This window comes from Mustelus asterias, chromosome 7 (genome assembly GCF_964213995.1).
Source record: "Mustelus asterias chromosome 7, sMusAst1.hap1.1, whole genome shotgun sequence".
Taxonomy (NCBI): domain Eukaryota; kingdom Metazoa; phylum Chordata; class Chondrichthyes; order Carcharhiniformes; family Triakidae; genus Mustelus; species Mustelus asterias.
In genome coordinates, this window is record NC_135807.1 from 109,098,347 (window position 1) to 109,114,976 (window position 16,630).

General features: G+C 44.3%; 1 pseudogene; it reads left to right on the forward strand.

The window, feature by feature from the left end:
• The first annotated feature begins 12,971 nt into the window (after window positions 1-12,971).
• On the forward strand, window positions 12,972-13,792 carry LOC144495492 (large ribosomal subunit protein eL19 pseudogene; annotated as a pseudogene).
• Window positions 13,793-16,630: the final 2,838 nt, after the last annotated feature.

Below are 16,630 nucleotides of genomic sequence, written 5' to 3' on the forward strand. Positions count from 1 at the left end.
TCTGGACTGAATTTGATTTGTTACTTTTCTGCCCACTGAACCAAAAGCTTTGCTATCATTCTGGAGACAACAGCTATCTTCTTCACTATCAACTAAAGGACCAATGTTTCCCAATCATGCCATCCAGATTTAAGACCAAATTGTTAATATATGCAACAAAAAGCAAGGGGCCGAATACTGAGCCCAATGGAATGCCACTGGAAGCTGCTTCCCTTTCACAAAAAGATCCATCCAACCATTGCACTTCATTTCCTATCACTGAGCCAATTTTGAATCCAACGTACCACCTTCCCCTGTATCTCATGGGTTTTTACTTTCTGACCAGCTTGCCTTGTGGAACCTGTCAAATGTCTCACGAAAATCCATGTAGATAACATCTACTGCACCACCCTCACAAATCCTCCTTGTTACATCCTGAAAGAATTTGATTAAATTGGTGAGACACAACCTACCCCTAACAAAGTTATGCTGATTATCCATTCCATTAATCCATTTCTTTCTCAGTGACAGTTTATGAAAGACACTCAGAAATGATTCTAATAATTTGCCCACTACTGAATTTTGGTCCATTTGGTTTATCCCTCGCACCCATTTTAAATAATGGTACAGCATTGACAGACTTCCAATCCTCTGATACCTCACCTGTACCCACTGAGGATTGAAAAATGACCCTCGGAGCATCTGCCATTTACTCCCTGGCTTCCTTTAGCAGCCTGAGATAAAATCTATCTGGCCTTGGAGATTTATCCATGTTCAAGGATGTCAATTCCTCTAGCTCTTCCTCTCTCACTTTGCATATTGTATCTAATATTTCAAACTCTTTTTTAACTAAAACATCTGCATCCCTCTCCTTAATGAAGACAGGGACAAATAACTCATTTTGAAAAATTATGATGTGGAGATGCTGGCGTTGGACTGGGGTGGGCACAATAAGAAGTCTCACAACACCAGGTTAAAGTCTAACAGGTTTATTTGGTATCATGAGCTTTCGGAGCGTTGCTCCTTCATCAGATGAGCCAAAAAAAGATTTTAAAAATTATTTCATGAGATATGGGCATCACTGGCTAGGCCAGCATTTATTGCCTATCACCAGTTGCCCTTGAGAAGGTGGTGGTGAGCTGCCTTCTTGAACTGCTGCAATCCCTGGCATGTGTGTGCACCCACAGTGCTGTTAGAGGAAGTTCTAGGATTTTGACCCAGTGACAATGAAGGAATGGCAATACATTTCCAAGATATGGAGATGCCGGCGTTGGACATTTCCAAGCCAGGATGGTGAATGATTTGTAGGGGAACCTCCAGGTGGTGGTGTTCCCCTTGTCCTTCTAGATGGTCATGGGTTTAGAAGGTGCTGCCTAAGGAGTCCTAGTGAGTTCCTGCAGTGCATCTTGCTGCTACTGTGGATGGATTGAATGTGGAAGGAATACCAGTCAAGTGGTCTGCTTTGTTCTGGATGATATTGAGCTTCTTTGAGTGTTATTGGAGCTGCACTGAATCAGGCAAGTGGGGAGTATTCTATCACACTCCTGAATTGTGCCTTGTAGATGATGGACAGGCTTTGGGGAGTCAAGAGATGAGTTACTAATCTCAAATCGTGGTTCCCTTGCACCTGTTCATTTGCCAAAGTATGCTTTTGCTTTACCTTGTTGCTTTGAGATTGCATCTGCCTTTGCTCTGACATTCTTGTTAACAGGTGGTGACAGTTTAAGAATGACCGGTGGTATTCAGAAGTTATGACCTGTGATAAGTTTGGCTGCTGTCTTTCTGGTCAGAGAGCGTGAGATGGATCAATATTGTGAAGCAGGATGTGAATGGATTGTTCAAACATTTTCCACTCTGACTTAATCACTCACAGACTGTCATTTATCACCCTGTTCAGTTGTTCTACTCCTCCATTCGATTGTGGATCATAATGCAATGTCAGATGGTAATCAATTCCATAATTTGCTAGGAAGTCCATGAACCATTGGAAACAAACAGCAGTCCATTGTCTGTGGTGATAGTCTCTGTCAAATCCTATTTTATTATTTATAAACAACTTGTCTAGAACGTCAATGATTGAAGTAGTTGTCATGGTATTTGTGAGTCCAGCCATTGGTTCTGTTGATCATGAACAACAAGCAGAAAATGTTGACTCCAAGGGGCTGCTTGCACTTCTCCAAAAATATCAACTTGGAGTTTGTTGGCCAAGGGGTCAGTTGTAGAGGCGTGGGACACAATTTAACTGATTTCTCACTGAGTGTACAAGCTACACAGTTTCTAATCAACTCTTCTTTACAACAATATATTGCTGAACACCAGATTAATTCACAAGATCATTATTTTATCTTCACACCTGATGTCCTTCATAGGCACAGTATAATACACATTGCTGTATCACTTTTCCATTCTCCCCCACATCAGACCATTCCTGTCTTACTTACTGTGTCCAACTCCACTCACATCACCAGATTTATGGTTGTGCAAATTCACTGCAATCATGTCGTCTTCAAAATTGCAACTTGCTTCATTATCACTGATGCTGTCTGCAATAGTAATATGGTTCATCATGTTAGCCACTCAGTTGCATAAACGTACAAGATATTTTACCTCAAAAGTATATCGATAAAAATGATTTGACCATCATTACAGAGCTCGATGACTTGTTCCTAATTTAGCTAACAATGTAGTCAGCGCCTAATGATCAGTGCAGAGAGTGAACTTTCTATCATAGAGTTTCATATGTCAATGTTCACATGCATAGATGCAGGCTGGTGCTTCCTGCTGTCCAGTAGTGTATTTGTTCAGTTTCTGTCAATGGGCATAACGTGCACAAGATTGATCATTCACTTCTCTCAATGTACATTTCCAGTTGCAGCTCCTGACAAATATTTCCACTTGTGGGCTGAAATGCACAAGGACTAGTGGAGATGCTGAGTGGGAATTCTTCCATCTGGGGGCTAAGACCTGTGGCGGGTCCGGGAACATAGAAGTGTTTCCCGCTTTGGAGGCCAGCGGAAAAGCACACCAAACCTTCTGGTCCTGACCTAATTAATCATGCAACCGAGTGTTTTGTGCCATAATCCATGGTGGGGCAGACCTGATGGTACATAGGCCAGTGTCCTCTCTGGTGCCATGTTGAAAAGTGCTAAACATCATTGACCCACTATTGAAGAAAGAATGTGGATCTCCTGAAAATGAAGGAAGATCTCAAGGAACACTCTGAAACCATAAGGTGGACCTCCTGAGAATGAGTTGGATCTCCAGGAACATTCTGAGGCTGGAAGATGTACGTCTTCAACAACACCACATCTGGAAGATCCACCTGCAATCCAGGATTACCAAAGGCTTCTAACCCAAACTCCAGAGGCATCCCATGCATTTGTTCCTGTTGATCATCAAGTAGTGTTGTCTGAGTCGAGTGAGCACCATTGATAATCATTGATTGGGTTTTGCTTTGTCCCTTCCATAGACAACAATGTCATCAAGTAGATTGTGGGACCCAAAGCAGTAGGGAGACAGAAGAGAAAGTTGAGGACAGCACAGAAGTTAAAGAGAGCACATTAAATAGTAAAGGCAGTCTCAGTAATCCTAATCCAGACAGATCAGGCAAAAGCAAGACAGAGAGCAAGGGAAGTCCAGATTAAACTGCATTTATTTCAATGCAAAAAGCCTGACGGGCAAGGCAGTTGAACTCAGGGCATGGATGGGTACGTGGGACTGGGATATTATAGCAATTACTGAAATATGGCTAAGGGAGGGACAGGGTTGGCAGCTCAATGTTCCAGGGTACAGATGCTATAGGAAAGATAGAACAGGAAGTAAGGGAGGAGGGGGAGTTGCACTTTTGATTAAGGAAAATATCACAGTAGTACTGAGAGGGAATATAACCGAGGGTTCACCCACTGAGTCCATATGGGTAGAACCGAGAAATAAGAAGGGGGAAATCACTTTGATAGGGTTATACTATAGGCTCCCAAATAGTTGGCGGGAAATTGAGGAGCAAATATGTAAGGAGATTACAGATAGCTCCAAGAAAAATAGGGTGGTAATAGTCGGAGATTTTAACTTTCCCAACATTGACTGGGACAGCCTTAGTATTAGATGGTTGGATGGAGAGAAATTTGTTGAGTGTATTCAGGAGGAGTTTCTCATTCAGTATGTGGATGGCCTGACTAGAGAGGGGGCAAAACTTGACCTCCTCTTGGGAAATAAGGAAGGGCAGGTGACAGAAGTGTTAGTGAGGGATCACTTTGGGACCAGTGACCATAATTCTATTAGTTTTAAGATAGCTATGGAGAATGATAGGTCTGGCCCAAAAGTTAAAATTCTAAATTGGGGCAAGGCCAATTTTGATGGTATCAGGCAGGAACTTTCAACAGTTAATTGGGGGAGTCTGTGGGAAGGCAAAGGGATGTCTGATAAGTGGGAGGCTTTCAAAAGTGTGTTAACCAGGGTTCAAGGTAAGCCCATTCCTCTTAGTGAAGGGCAAGGCTGGTAGAAGTAGAGAACCCTGGATGACTCGGGATGTTGAGGCCCTGGTCAAGAAGAAGAAGGAGGCCCATGACATGCATAGGCAGCTGGGATCGGGTAGATCCCTTGAAGAGGGTGTAACAGTAGATTTAAGAGAGAAACAGGAGGGCAAAAAGGGGACACAAGATTGACACAGATAAGGCAAAGGAGAAACCAAAGAGCTTCTACAAATACATAAAGGGCAATAGAGTAACTAGGGAGAGAGTAGGGCTTCTTAAGGATCAACAAGGTCATCTATGTGTGGATCCACAAGAGATGGGTGAGATCCTACATGAATATTTCTCATCAGTATTTACTGTTGAGAAAAGCATGGATGTTAAGGAACTTGGGGAAATAAATCGTGATGTCTTGAGGAGTGTACAGATAACAGAGAAGGAGGTGCTGGAGGTCTTAAAGTGCATCAAGGTAGATAAATCCCCGGGACCTGATGAAATGTATCCCAGGACGTTGTGGGAGGCTAGGGAGGAAATTGCGGGTCCTCTGGCAGAGATATTTGATGTGGAGATGCCGGCGTTGGACTGGGGTAAACACAGTAAGAAGTTTAACAACACCAGGTTAAAGTCCAACAGGTTTATTTTGCTACCAAATAAACCTGTTGGACTTTAACCTGGTGTTGTTAAACTTCTTACAGAGATATTTGAATCATTGATAGTCACAGGTGAGGTGCCTTAAGATTGGAGGGTGGTAAATGTTGTGCCTTTGTTTAACAAGGGCTGCAGGGAAAAGCCTGGGGACTACAGGCCAGTGAGCCTCACATCTGCAGTGGGTAAGTTGTTAGAAGGTATATTGAGAGACAGAATCTACAGGCATATAGAGACACAAGGACTGATTAGGGACAGTCAGCATGGCTTTGTGAGTGGAAAATCATGTCTCACCAATCTGATTGAGTTTTCTGAAGGGGTAACCAAGAAGGTAGATGAGGGCAGTACAGTTGATATTGTCTACATATTGTTTAGCAAGGCCTTTGACAAGGTATCACATGGTAGGTTGTTGCATAAGGCTAAATCTCACGGGATCCAGGGTGAGATAGCCAAACGGATACAAAATTGGCTTGATGACAGAAGCCAGACGGTGGCTGTCGAGGGTTGTTTTTCAAACTCGAGGCCTGTGACCAGCAGTGTGCACAGTAAGAAGTTTAACAACACCAGGTTAAAGTCCAACAGGTTTATTTGGTAGCAAAAGCCACACAAGCTTTCGGAGCTGCAAGCCCCTTCTTCAGGTGAGTGGGAATTCCCATTGGAATTCCCATTGGAACACTAGGCCCGATTTTACCAACAATTTGCGCCCTTTTTCGGGCGCGGAATCGCGGTAAATTCGGGTGTCGGGCCTTTAACGCGATCTGCACCTGAATCTGAGCAAATCGAGACTTTAATCCATGCCCGAATCGGGCGGCCCGACGATTTAAATGCATTAGCATGCATTTAAATTGATTTAATGAGCTGCGCGCCCAACTCTACCATCAAATCCCACTTTACCACCGCGCGGCCCGATCCGGATCCGCGCTTTTAGCGACCTGCTAAATAAAAGTCCGAAGCGGATTTCTATTCTGCAGGGGAACCTCTGAAGCTCTCTCTGACCTTGTGAAGTCAGTCTGCGGCCACCATCCTTCTCGACCATGCTTCTCAGAGCGCCCCGATATCCAGCCCACGCCCCCCAGCAGTGGCAATCCCTCCACCCCCCTCACCCTGGCAGACCCCTGGCTAACCATCCCGGCAGACCAACCCCCCTCCCCTGGAGGCAGATTCCCCCGACTGGAGGCAGACCCCCCCGGCAGAGCACCCCACCCCCTGCTGACCACACCCCGGGATCAGACTCCCTTGGGAGGCAGGCCCCCTCAGCAGACCACACCCCCAACCTGCCTCGATCCCTCCACCATCCTTCTCGACCATCTTCAGTCCTTCGAGAGCCTGCAACACCTTCCTGGCCACAGACTTGGAGCCACGGCTAAAGTGACCGGACTTCACACCGTTCCACTGGTGTCCGCCGGAGGAGGGGGGCGGGCTCAGATGGATCGCTGGTTGGGGGGGGGGGGAGGAGGGGGGCGAGGATGGATCTCTGGTTGGGGGGGGTCTGCTCTGTGGGGCCTGCCTCCCAGGGGGGTCTGTATTATTAAACTGGCCAAAAAGTTAGGTGTCCTGGGTCATGTGACCTTGCTTCTCCACAAAACCTTCAGAAGGGATGTTTATCTAATGTCTGGAATAGGGGGCATAACTCAGAAGACTGACCGCACATATATCACAGCATGAAAAGCCAGCATTCTTTTAGATGAAATATACAGTTACCATAGACTTTTCTTCAACTGCAGTAATGACTCAAGTGGCCAACATAGGACAAGTTGGAAGAGAGCTGACAACCTCCAGTGTAAAGTGCAGCAAGACATTTCAGAGTCTGGTGAATGGTGAGATTTTTATCGCAGCATCAAAGGCAAAAAAGATAATTTATTGACCAAATTCAGTGGTTCCAGATGAGACTCGATGATTTCCAGGCAGCTGGACAGAGATATTGGTACGGGATGGATCAGTGGGAGCACTGACTGACAGACTAGTCCATGGAAATCTTTCGGCACCCACTCATTATCTGTGTTTAACAACACAGATTTGTGGCATCATGGAAATATTAAAAGTTACTTCTGATCAGCAAGAATGATGCAAATTGCAAATGTAGTTAAATACATGCAGCTGTGTTTATTGCTTCTGAGTGGCTTGCACAGGAACAGGTTATATTTTTAAACTAACAAATAATTGTCCTTCTGAGTGAGAAATTTACTCGCAGGTATGATTTTAAATCAAGGCATCATTTCTACTCCTCAGATCTGCGATCTGACACGGGTGCGCTTTTTCAGATTTTTTTCAAACTGCGCATGCGCAGTTCAGAGCTCCGATCGTCCCGGCAGCGCTAAGCCCCGCCCACAGCGCGGATCAGACTGGAGCCAGCAAAACGCGTATGGGCGCGCTGCAAAGGGGATTCCAGGCTTGGATTTATTTGACGCCCAGATTCGGCACTTAGACTCAAAATGGTAAAATCAGGCCCACTGTGTACAGTTCTGGTCACCCTATTATAGGTTTTGATTTGATTTGATTTATTATTATCACATGTAATTATCATACAGTGAAAAGTATTGTTTCTTGCGCGCTATACAAACAAAACATACCGTTCATAAAGAAAAAAACGCGAGAGCGCAGAATGTAGTGTTACAGTCATAGATAGGGTGCAGAGAAAGATCAACTTAATGCAAGGTAAGTCCATTCAAAAATCTGACAGCAGCAGGGAAGAAACTGTTCTTGAGTCGGTTGGTACGTGACCTCAGACTTTTGTATCTTTTTCCCGAAGGAAGAAGGTGGAAGAGGGAATGTCTGGGGTGCGTGGGGTCCTTAATTATGCTGGTTGCTTTGCTGAGGCAGCGGGAAGTATAGACAGAGTCAATGGATGGGAGGCTGGTTTGCGTGATGGATTGGGCTACATTCACGACCTTTTGTAGATCCTTGCGGTCTTGGGCAGCGCAGGAGCCATACCAAGCTGTGATACAACCAGAAAGAATGCTTTCTATGGTGCATCTGTAAAAGTTGGTGAGAGTCATAGCTGACATGCCAAATTTCCTTAGTCTCCTGAGAAAGTAGAGGCTTTGGTGAGCTTTCTTAACTATAATGTCGGCATGGGGGGACCAGGACAGGTTGTTGGTGACCTGGACACCTAAAAACTTGAAGCTCTCGACCCTTTCTACTTAGTCCCCATTGATATGGACAGGGGCATGTTTTCCTTTATGCTTCCTGAAGTCGATGACAATCTCCTTCGTTTTGTTGACATTGAGGGAGAGATTATTGTTGCCGCACCAGTTCACCAGATTCTCTATCTCGTCATTGTTTGAGTTCCAACCCACTATGGTGGTGTCGTCAGCAAACCTAAAAATCGAATTAGAGGGGAATTTGGCCGCACAGTCATAGGTGTATCAGGAGTATAATAGATGGGCTGAGAACACAGCCTTGTGGAGCACCGGTGTTGAAGATGATCATGGAGGAGGTGTTGTTGCCTATCCTTACTGTGAGTTAGGAAGTTCAGGATCCAGTCGCAGAGGGAGGTGCCGAGGCCCAAGCCACGGAGTCTGGAGATGAGTTTCATGGGAATAATAGTGTAATAATGATAATAGAAAGGATTAAAATTAAACTAGAAAGAGTGCAGAAAAGATTTACTGGGATGCTACCAAGACTTGATGGTTTGAGTTATAAGGAGAGGCTGGATAAACTGGGACTTTTTTCCCTGGAGCGCAGGAGACTGAGGGGTGATCTTATAGAGGTCTATAAAATAATGAGGGGCATCGACAAGGTAGATAGTCAATATCTTTTCCCAAAGGTAGAGGAGTCTAAAACTAGAGGGCACAGGTTTCAGTTGAGTGAGACATTTACTCGCAGGTATGATTTTAAATCAAGTGTGAGGGGAGAGATACAAAAGGATCCAGAGGAGCAATTTTTTCACAGAGGGTGGTGAGTGTCTGGAACAAGCTGCCAGAGGTAGTAGTAGAGGCGGGTACAATTTTGTCTTTTAAAAAGCATTTAGACAGTTACATGGGTAAGATGGGTATAGAGGGATATGGGCCAAACGCGGGCAATTGGGACTAGCTTACTTGTTTAAAAAAAAGGGCGGCATGGACAAGTTGGGCTGAAGGGCCTGTTTTCATGCTGTAAACCTCTATGACTTTATGATTGAACATCCACTCAACACCTGACAAAACTGAAGAAATGATCTTCTGGAATGACCTCGGAGCTGAACTTAATCCATCGGGATAAAAACAGAAAAACTCAGCAGGCAGCATCTGTGGAAAGACAGAGTGCGATTTTACCATTCCCCCCTCCCCAGAGTTCTCATTTGCCCCTCCCCCATTAACCATGCCCCCACTAGCCCCTCCCCTATTACTGCCTGGTGGGCATTGCCCAAGTGCCAGACTGGTATTGCCCAGGTGCCAGGGTGGCACTGCCAGTCTGCCACTGCTCAAGGGGCAACCTCCTTACCCTTGGCCTCCCCGGAGGGCCTCAATGGCCTCCGGTTCCACCAGTGAGGCTAAGTCGACTGCTACCCGTTCATGGGGAGCATGTCTATTCCTCGTCGGCGAGAACCTTTCCCGGCAAGGTCATAAAGGGGGGCCGAGCCCAGGCGATTGTGCGCCGGGCTCGGTAAGCAGATGTTAAACAGCATTATAATAAGTTTAGATACATTAACCTGCCTCTCGCCCATTTCCAGCTTCTAAAATGGTGCCAGTGGCGAAAACCAGCGCTAATCGCACAAAGTGCTTTACGCCCCACTTTATCACCCCCTCACGCCTGAAAACGTGCGCAATGCGTTGGTAAAATCACCCCCACCAGAGTTAATGTTTCGGGTCCAATATGTCTCCTCTTCAGAGCTACAAGTTTATAGCTGATGGGGAATTCTGTGAAACTGAAACACACCTTCAGGAGTAACAAAACTGTAAGATATTTGCTTTGCTCTTCCAGAGGTGTCTGAAGGTAGCTCAGTCGCATATCAATATTTCTGAAGACTGGAGTCATGAAATAATGCTGACAGCTCTTCAATTGTAGGAAGCAGATATTTGTACAGACTGATAGCATTCTTGACTGCCTTGTGGCAGATAGTCAAAGTTCACCATTTTTTCCCTCAGCAATGACATTGCTGTCAGACATTGGCAGAAATGCAAGGGGTCCATGTTGTGAAGGAATTCTCAAACTGGTGTTTGTGCAATTCTTGAGGCCAAGTGTTATGCTGGTGATGGTTCAAGCTATATTCATGTAACTGACTGAAATTCTTTGATTTTTTTTTCCCTTATTGAAGATAGTCATTTCTCTGAGGAACTGCGACTTCCATATTAAAGGTTTATTATGTGGAAGCTGCTTGCCAGGGATTGGCTGCTGTTAAGTATGCAAATCTATTTTGTATTAGGACGCTTCTGATGATGACCTCCCTCCTGCAAAGAATCAGACATGGCTATCTGGACTTGCCTCTAGGTTGCTCTGTCATTATCATCCTCTCCTTCCTTCTTCATGTCAGATCCTTGAACATAGCCATCGGCCACCTCATCATCATCATTATTCTCCTCCCCCTCAGATGTTGCAGTTTTGGGCTTGGCTTCTTCCCATTCCAGTTGTAGGCCTCTCTGCTATTCAATATTGTGCAGCATACAGCAAGCCATGACTAAGACACTCTTGCTGGGGAATACCGTAGAGTTCCTCCTGAAGCAGATTTTGTGACTGCCCAATGATCCTGGGTCATCACATAGCCGTTGTTATAGTTCCATTCAGGCTTCATTTGCTGCTCCATTAGCCACCTCCTTGTCTGCCAGAGGCCAACAATGGATCTGTGTCAATGTCTGAAAAAGTTGAGAGAGTTGGGAATTCCTCAGGATGAATGAGTTGTGGCAGCTATGAGGGTACCATACACAAATGTGGTCACCAACTACCTCCACATTCAGAGACTGAAATGACTTTCTGTTCACTAAGGTGTCAGGTTGATGATTTAGTACCCTTATGGTGATATGGGTGCAGTTGATAGCCCCTGCACCTTAGGGAAGCCAGCCAATAGTGTAAAGTTGTGGCTCTCTGTGTCTGTGATGCCACATCCAGCAGGAAGTTAATGTGCTTCCCCACCCTGAGCATACGGATATCAATGACTGCCTTGGTGCACTAGTGTGCATTTGATTATGAGATTTTGCAGGGATCTCCTGTTCAGCCCTGGAAAGAGTTGGATGCAAAAAAATTCTGAGCCACAGTAACCTTGACAACCACTGGCAGGACATGAGGGTTGGCAGACTGTGGTTCAAGGTGTGGTTTATCATGCCACATGTTGTTGACAATTCCTGGCTTAACCTGAGTGTCCTTCTGTATTGTTCAGTCATATTGAGATATGACCTCCGCAGTTGTTAGGCCTTTACCTCAGGATAAAACCTAGTTGTCTTCCTCCTTCTCCCTGGTGTGAGCTGCGCTGCCTTGACCTCCTGGTCTGGTTCCCTCCCTCTGGCCTCATGTTGGTCGTGTTCATTTTCCTCTATTGCACAAATGTGTGAAGATGCCATCTGCATTTTGGCTTCTCTTTGGCACAGTGCGCACTGCTTCTTTCTTTGGCTGACTCTCCTTCCTGCCAGCTGGGTGTCCGAGTAACTAGGAGCAAAACCTTTGGGTTAGCAGATGGCATATGTTAATATTTGATGTAAATGATGATGTATTGCTGAGGAACAGAAAGAGAGAGAGGTTAAAGTTTAAACTTTATTTATTATTGTCACAAGTAGGTTTACATTAATACTAAAATGAAGTTACTGTGAAAATCCCCTCGTCGCCACACCCTGTTCGGGTACACTGAGGGAGAGTTTAGCATGGCCAATGCCCCTAATCAGCATGTCTTTCGGACTGTGGGAGGAAACCAGAGAACCCAGAGGAAACCCGTGCAGACTCCACACAGACAGTGACCCAAGCTAGGAATCGAACCCGGGTCCCTGACACTGTAAGGCAGCAGTGCTGACCACACGCCTTAGAGCATGTCTAGGAGCTTCGTGCCTGTTCTGCAAATTGTTTAGATACCAGAATACGTCCATAGTCTGTCTAAGAACCATATCCCATGCCTGAAATCCAAGACAGAAGGATCCAATCTCAGCACATGGCGACAGCCTTGAAGACATTGGTGTTATCAAAGCAACCTGAATGAAGAAGCCTTTGAAAACAGCTGGAGAAATTTTGGTGCAGGAAGGAGACACACTGGAGAGAGGTAACAATGACTGCATCTAGTGAACAGTTCCTGCCCTTGCCCTGTCCATTGGACTGCCTTGAGGACTCACAGAAAGACCGGCAATTGGAAAATTTTTCCCTGTACTGAGCAGTGTCAGGTTTCACAAAAATAACCAAATCTTCAAGTTAGCTCCTTTCCTTATGTAGTAGGTGCATTTGCAGACAATACTCTCCTAAAGCAGGAGCCAGAGGGACTTTAATTTTATTATTAAAACCATCTACACCTATTTTAGCCTGAAGCAAAATTTAGTAATTCAACAAGTGTGTTTGAATTAGCACTCACAATGGCCTAGGGAGCCGATTGAATTATTCCTTACTGATCTATATTGCAAAGCCAGTTCTTGCAGATATGGGGTGCGGAAAGACGAGCTATTCCATGATTGTCAGGATGAATAGCTTTCTGACTTTCTGCTGATCAAAATGATCTTACATGCCACCAATGGTGGCACGGTGGATCAGCTACTCCAGGGTGTGAGACAGGCCGAGCTTCAAACGTTTATTCAGGTTAAAAGTTGTGGTGACTCCAAGGTTTTATAGGACTGTAGATTAGGTAGGCGTATGTTCAGTGGCCCACATGTATGAAGGCTTACCAAACAACTGAAAGGGTGGGAAACTCCACACTGGCAGCCATTTTGAAGTGCTTGCATTGAGGCACGAAAACCCAGTATTAATGCCAGACAGCTCACGCAGCAGGAGTGTATAATGCCACCAGTGACAAAACTAGACATTTCGAGCATTTCTGCTAATCCAGCAGTTTTATTTGAGGCCAAAAATCAGAAAATATTTTTGAAACACATTCTTTCCAACAAATGGAAAATCAAGAAACAGACAAAACTATGGAGTTACAGGAACCAGGTACTCTTAATCCAGGCTATTGATCAGTTACAGTCCAAGTTCATGACTTCGATATTACTTTTAAAATATTAGATGACTTTGACTGGCTTCAGCTATTGATCCTTTATCTACCGGACACCAAGTTACAAGGTCCAGGCAGCACTGATCTTCCAATCAAAGGCAGAATTATTGCTGTTCTTAACTACAAGGGGTGACTCCATCAATAGATCAGAAAATTAGTTAAAGATGGCCTGATTATCCACAAGCTGTAGACTCGCGTGCTTGATGCAGGAAGCACACCCTTGCACGCAGGAGGGGCCGGTACGTGGACATTGGTAAGTGAAAGGGTACAGCTAGTGCCCATAAGCTGGAGAAGCTGGCCTGGATAATGAGAATGAGAATTCTGAGGGTTCTGCTTCGCAGATACAGGCACTCCAAGAAGATCAATCGCCACATATATCACAGTCTGTATCTGAAGGTGAAGGATAATGTCTTCAAGAATAAACGTATCTTGATGGGGCACATTCACAAACTGAAGGCAGGCAAGACTTGCAATGAAGCCACTGGCTAACCAGGCTGAAGCTTGCAGAACCAGGACCAAGGAAACTTGCAAACATTGTGAAGAACATCTGCAGGCTAAGAATGGATCATTAAGATGCTGTTGCAAGGAAGAAGAGTCTAAAAAATAAAACGAATTCTCTTGTACAGACTTACAAATTAATTAAAAATTGCTCATACCAAAAAGAAAAAAATTGCAAGGAGCGATAGATCATTGATTCTCTCTGTGTTATAATCAATGTACATCCCTGTGGAGTGGTAATGTTGGCATACCTCTAGAAATCACAGATAAACCAAATGATATCTACCACTTGGTTGATGTCTGTGTGGAGTTTGCGCATTCTCCCTGTGTCTGTGTGGGTATCCTCCGAATGCTCCGGTTTCCTCCCACGTTCCAAAGATGTGCGGGTAGGTTGATTGGCCATGCTAAATTGGCACTTAGTGTCCTGGGAGCGTAGGTTAGAGGGATAGTGGGGTAAATATGTGGGGTTACGGGGTTCGGGCCTGGGTGGGATTGTTGTCGGTGCAGACTTGATATGGGCAGAATGGCCTCCTTCTGCACTGTAGGGATTCTATGATTCATTGTCTTTCAACCAACAATCTTCGTCTTTTTGTTTAGAAGCCATGAAAATTCAGCATTTAGAAACAGAGGAAGTTTATACACTCAACACTAAGTTCCTTTCTTTCACAGAGATACCATTAACTAGACCCTGGGCAGAGATTGAAGTTATGAATCTTTCCATTCTTACCATACAATCCATAGAATCCCTAGGGTGCAGAAGGAGGCCATTCGTCCCCTGTTCTCTGAAAGAGCATCATGCCGAGGCCCACCAGAAGCCCCCCACCCCCACTCCCACCCCAATCCACCTATCCCCATAACTCCCCATATTTACCATGGTTAATCCACCTAACCTAAAGTTTACTTATAAATGTCACAAGTAGGCTTATATTAACACTGCAATGAAGTTACTGTGAAAATCCCCTAGTCGCCACACTCTGGTGCCTGTTCATGTACACTGAAGGAGAATTTAACATGGCCAATACACCTAACCAGCACATCTTTTGGATTGTGGGAGGAAACCGGAGCACCTGGTGCTAGATGTTTATCATAGATCCCCAGATAATCAATGGGAAATTGAAGAGCAAATATGCGTGCAATTCGCGAAGGGGTGTAAAAATAATAAGAGGGTAATTATATTTGGTGATTTCAACTTTCCCAACATTGAATTGGGATAGCCATCATGTTAAGAGCCTAAATGGAGTAGAATTCTTAAAATGTATACTGGAAAATCTTTTATGTCAATATGTAGAGGACCCAACAAGGGATGGCGCAGTGCTGGACCTAATTCTGGGGAATTAAGCCAGACAGGTGGTTCATGTGTTGGTGGGGGAGTATTTTGGTGAGAATGACCACAATATGGTTCAATTCAAATTTATTATGGACAAAGAAATAGACAAGTTGCAGAAAAAGGTTTTGGATTGGGGGAGAGTAGATTCTAACAAAATAAGACAAAATCTGGCCAAGTTAGACTGGAACAAGTTACTTGTGGGGAAATCGATGAAAGAGCAGGGGGGGCCATTCAAAGATGAAATGGGGGGCAGCAGTGCTAACCACTGTGCTGCCGTGCCGCTGCACGGAATATTGATGATAGTCATGAAGAATGTTATTCGTCACATCCTTTTTTTTTGCATTCCGTCACATACAAAGCATCCCCATTCAGCTAATATTTCCCGCTTCCACTCTGACAAGATGCAAACTGCAGTGTTAACCAGTGAGGATGTTATGTGACCCCATCTTCAGGGTTATCTATTTTTATTTTCCTTTCCATGTCTGCTACCATGCCTCTAAAGAGGCCACCACTTCTTCCTTTTCCAGTGCTGTCTCTATCAGTTCTGAGGCTGCTACTCCCTTTTTTCCCACACATACATAGTCACTATCAAAAAGCACAGAACTCCTTATCAAGTGCAGCAGTCATTGATGAGTCTTGAGACCTTCACACATCTGCAAGTATATCATTGAAGGTTTTTTGTTCATACGTAAATGTTTTCAATCTACAAATTACTCACAGAAAATGTATCCCAGATTGCTTAATCTCTAATCATATCAATGCACATGATAAATTTGCAGTGTTTCCAGGTTGTTCATTAACTTTCTTGGGTTTTTTAATTGTCAGTTTAATACTTTGTAATTTTAATGTCTGTACTACTGAATGTGTTTGTACATTTGGTAAAGTAAGTGGGATTGGTGTTGTACTCATAACAAATGTGTTTGTTTAAGTAGTTTTGCTGATTTGGGCTGTTTTGCGGCAGGTTGAATTCTTGGAACAGCCTATCTAACAACTCCAACACACAGCTGGCGTTGATTGTTATGGCAAATCTCAATAACAAATAACATATCTGGCACTGCAAAATGTTTAAAATACACTTTTCATATTTATCTTCAAAAAGATAAAAATAAGACATTGGTGACACAACAGCTTATCTCATCACTGAAGTTTGTTACATTTTTATCTGTTTTTAACAACGTATATTCATTGAAATTAAATTCATCAGCTATCCTTCTGTTTGATTTCAGTATTTTACTACTTAATTCATTTGAGCTTTCAGGATGTATAGATTTTTGAAATTACAGACAACAGTAATGCATGGAGTTCTCCCATCTGGGACTAAATCCTGTGGCGGGAGGAGGAATATGGAGTGTTTCCTGCTGCAAGGGCCAGTGGGAAACCACACCACATCTTCTGGCCCTGACCCCATTAATTATGCGACCAGGTGATTCATGCCAGCCATATTCCATGATGGGACAGGTCTGATGGTGTCGAGTCCACCATCATATCTGGGTGCCACATTGAAAAAGCTTCCAACATCACTGCTCCCCCGATTGAAGAAGGAAGATGAACCTTCTGAAAATGCAGATGGATCTTCAGGAACACTCTGAGACCAGAAGATGGATCTCCTTGATGACAATG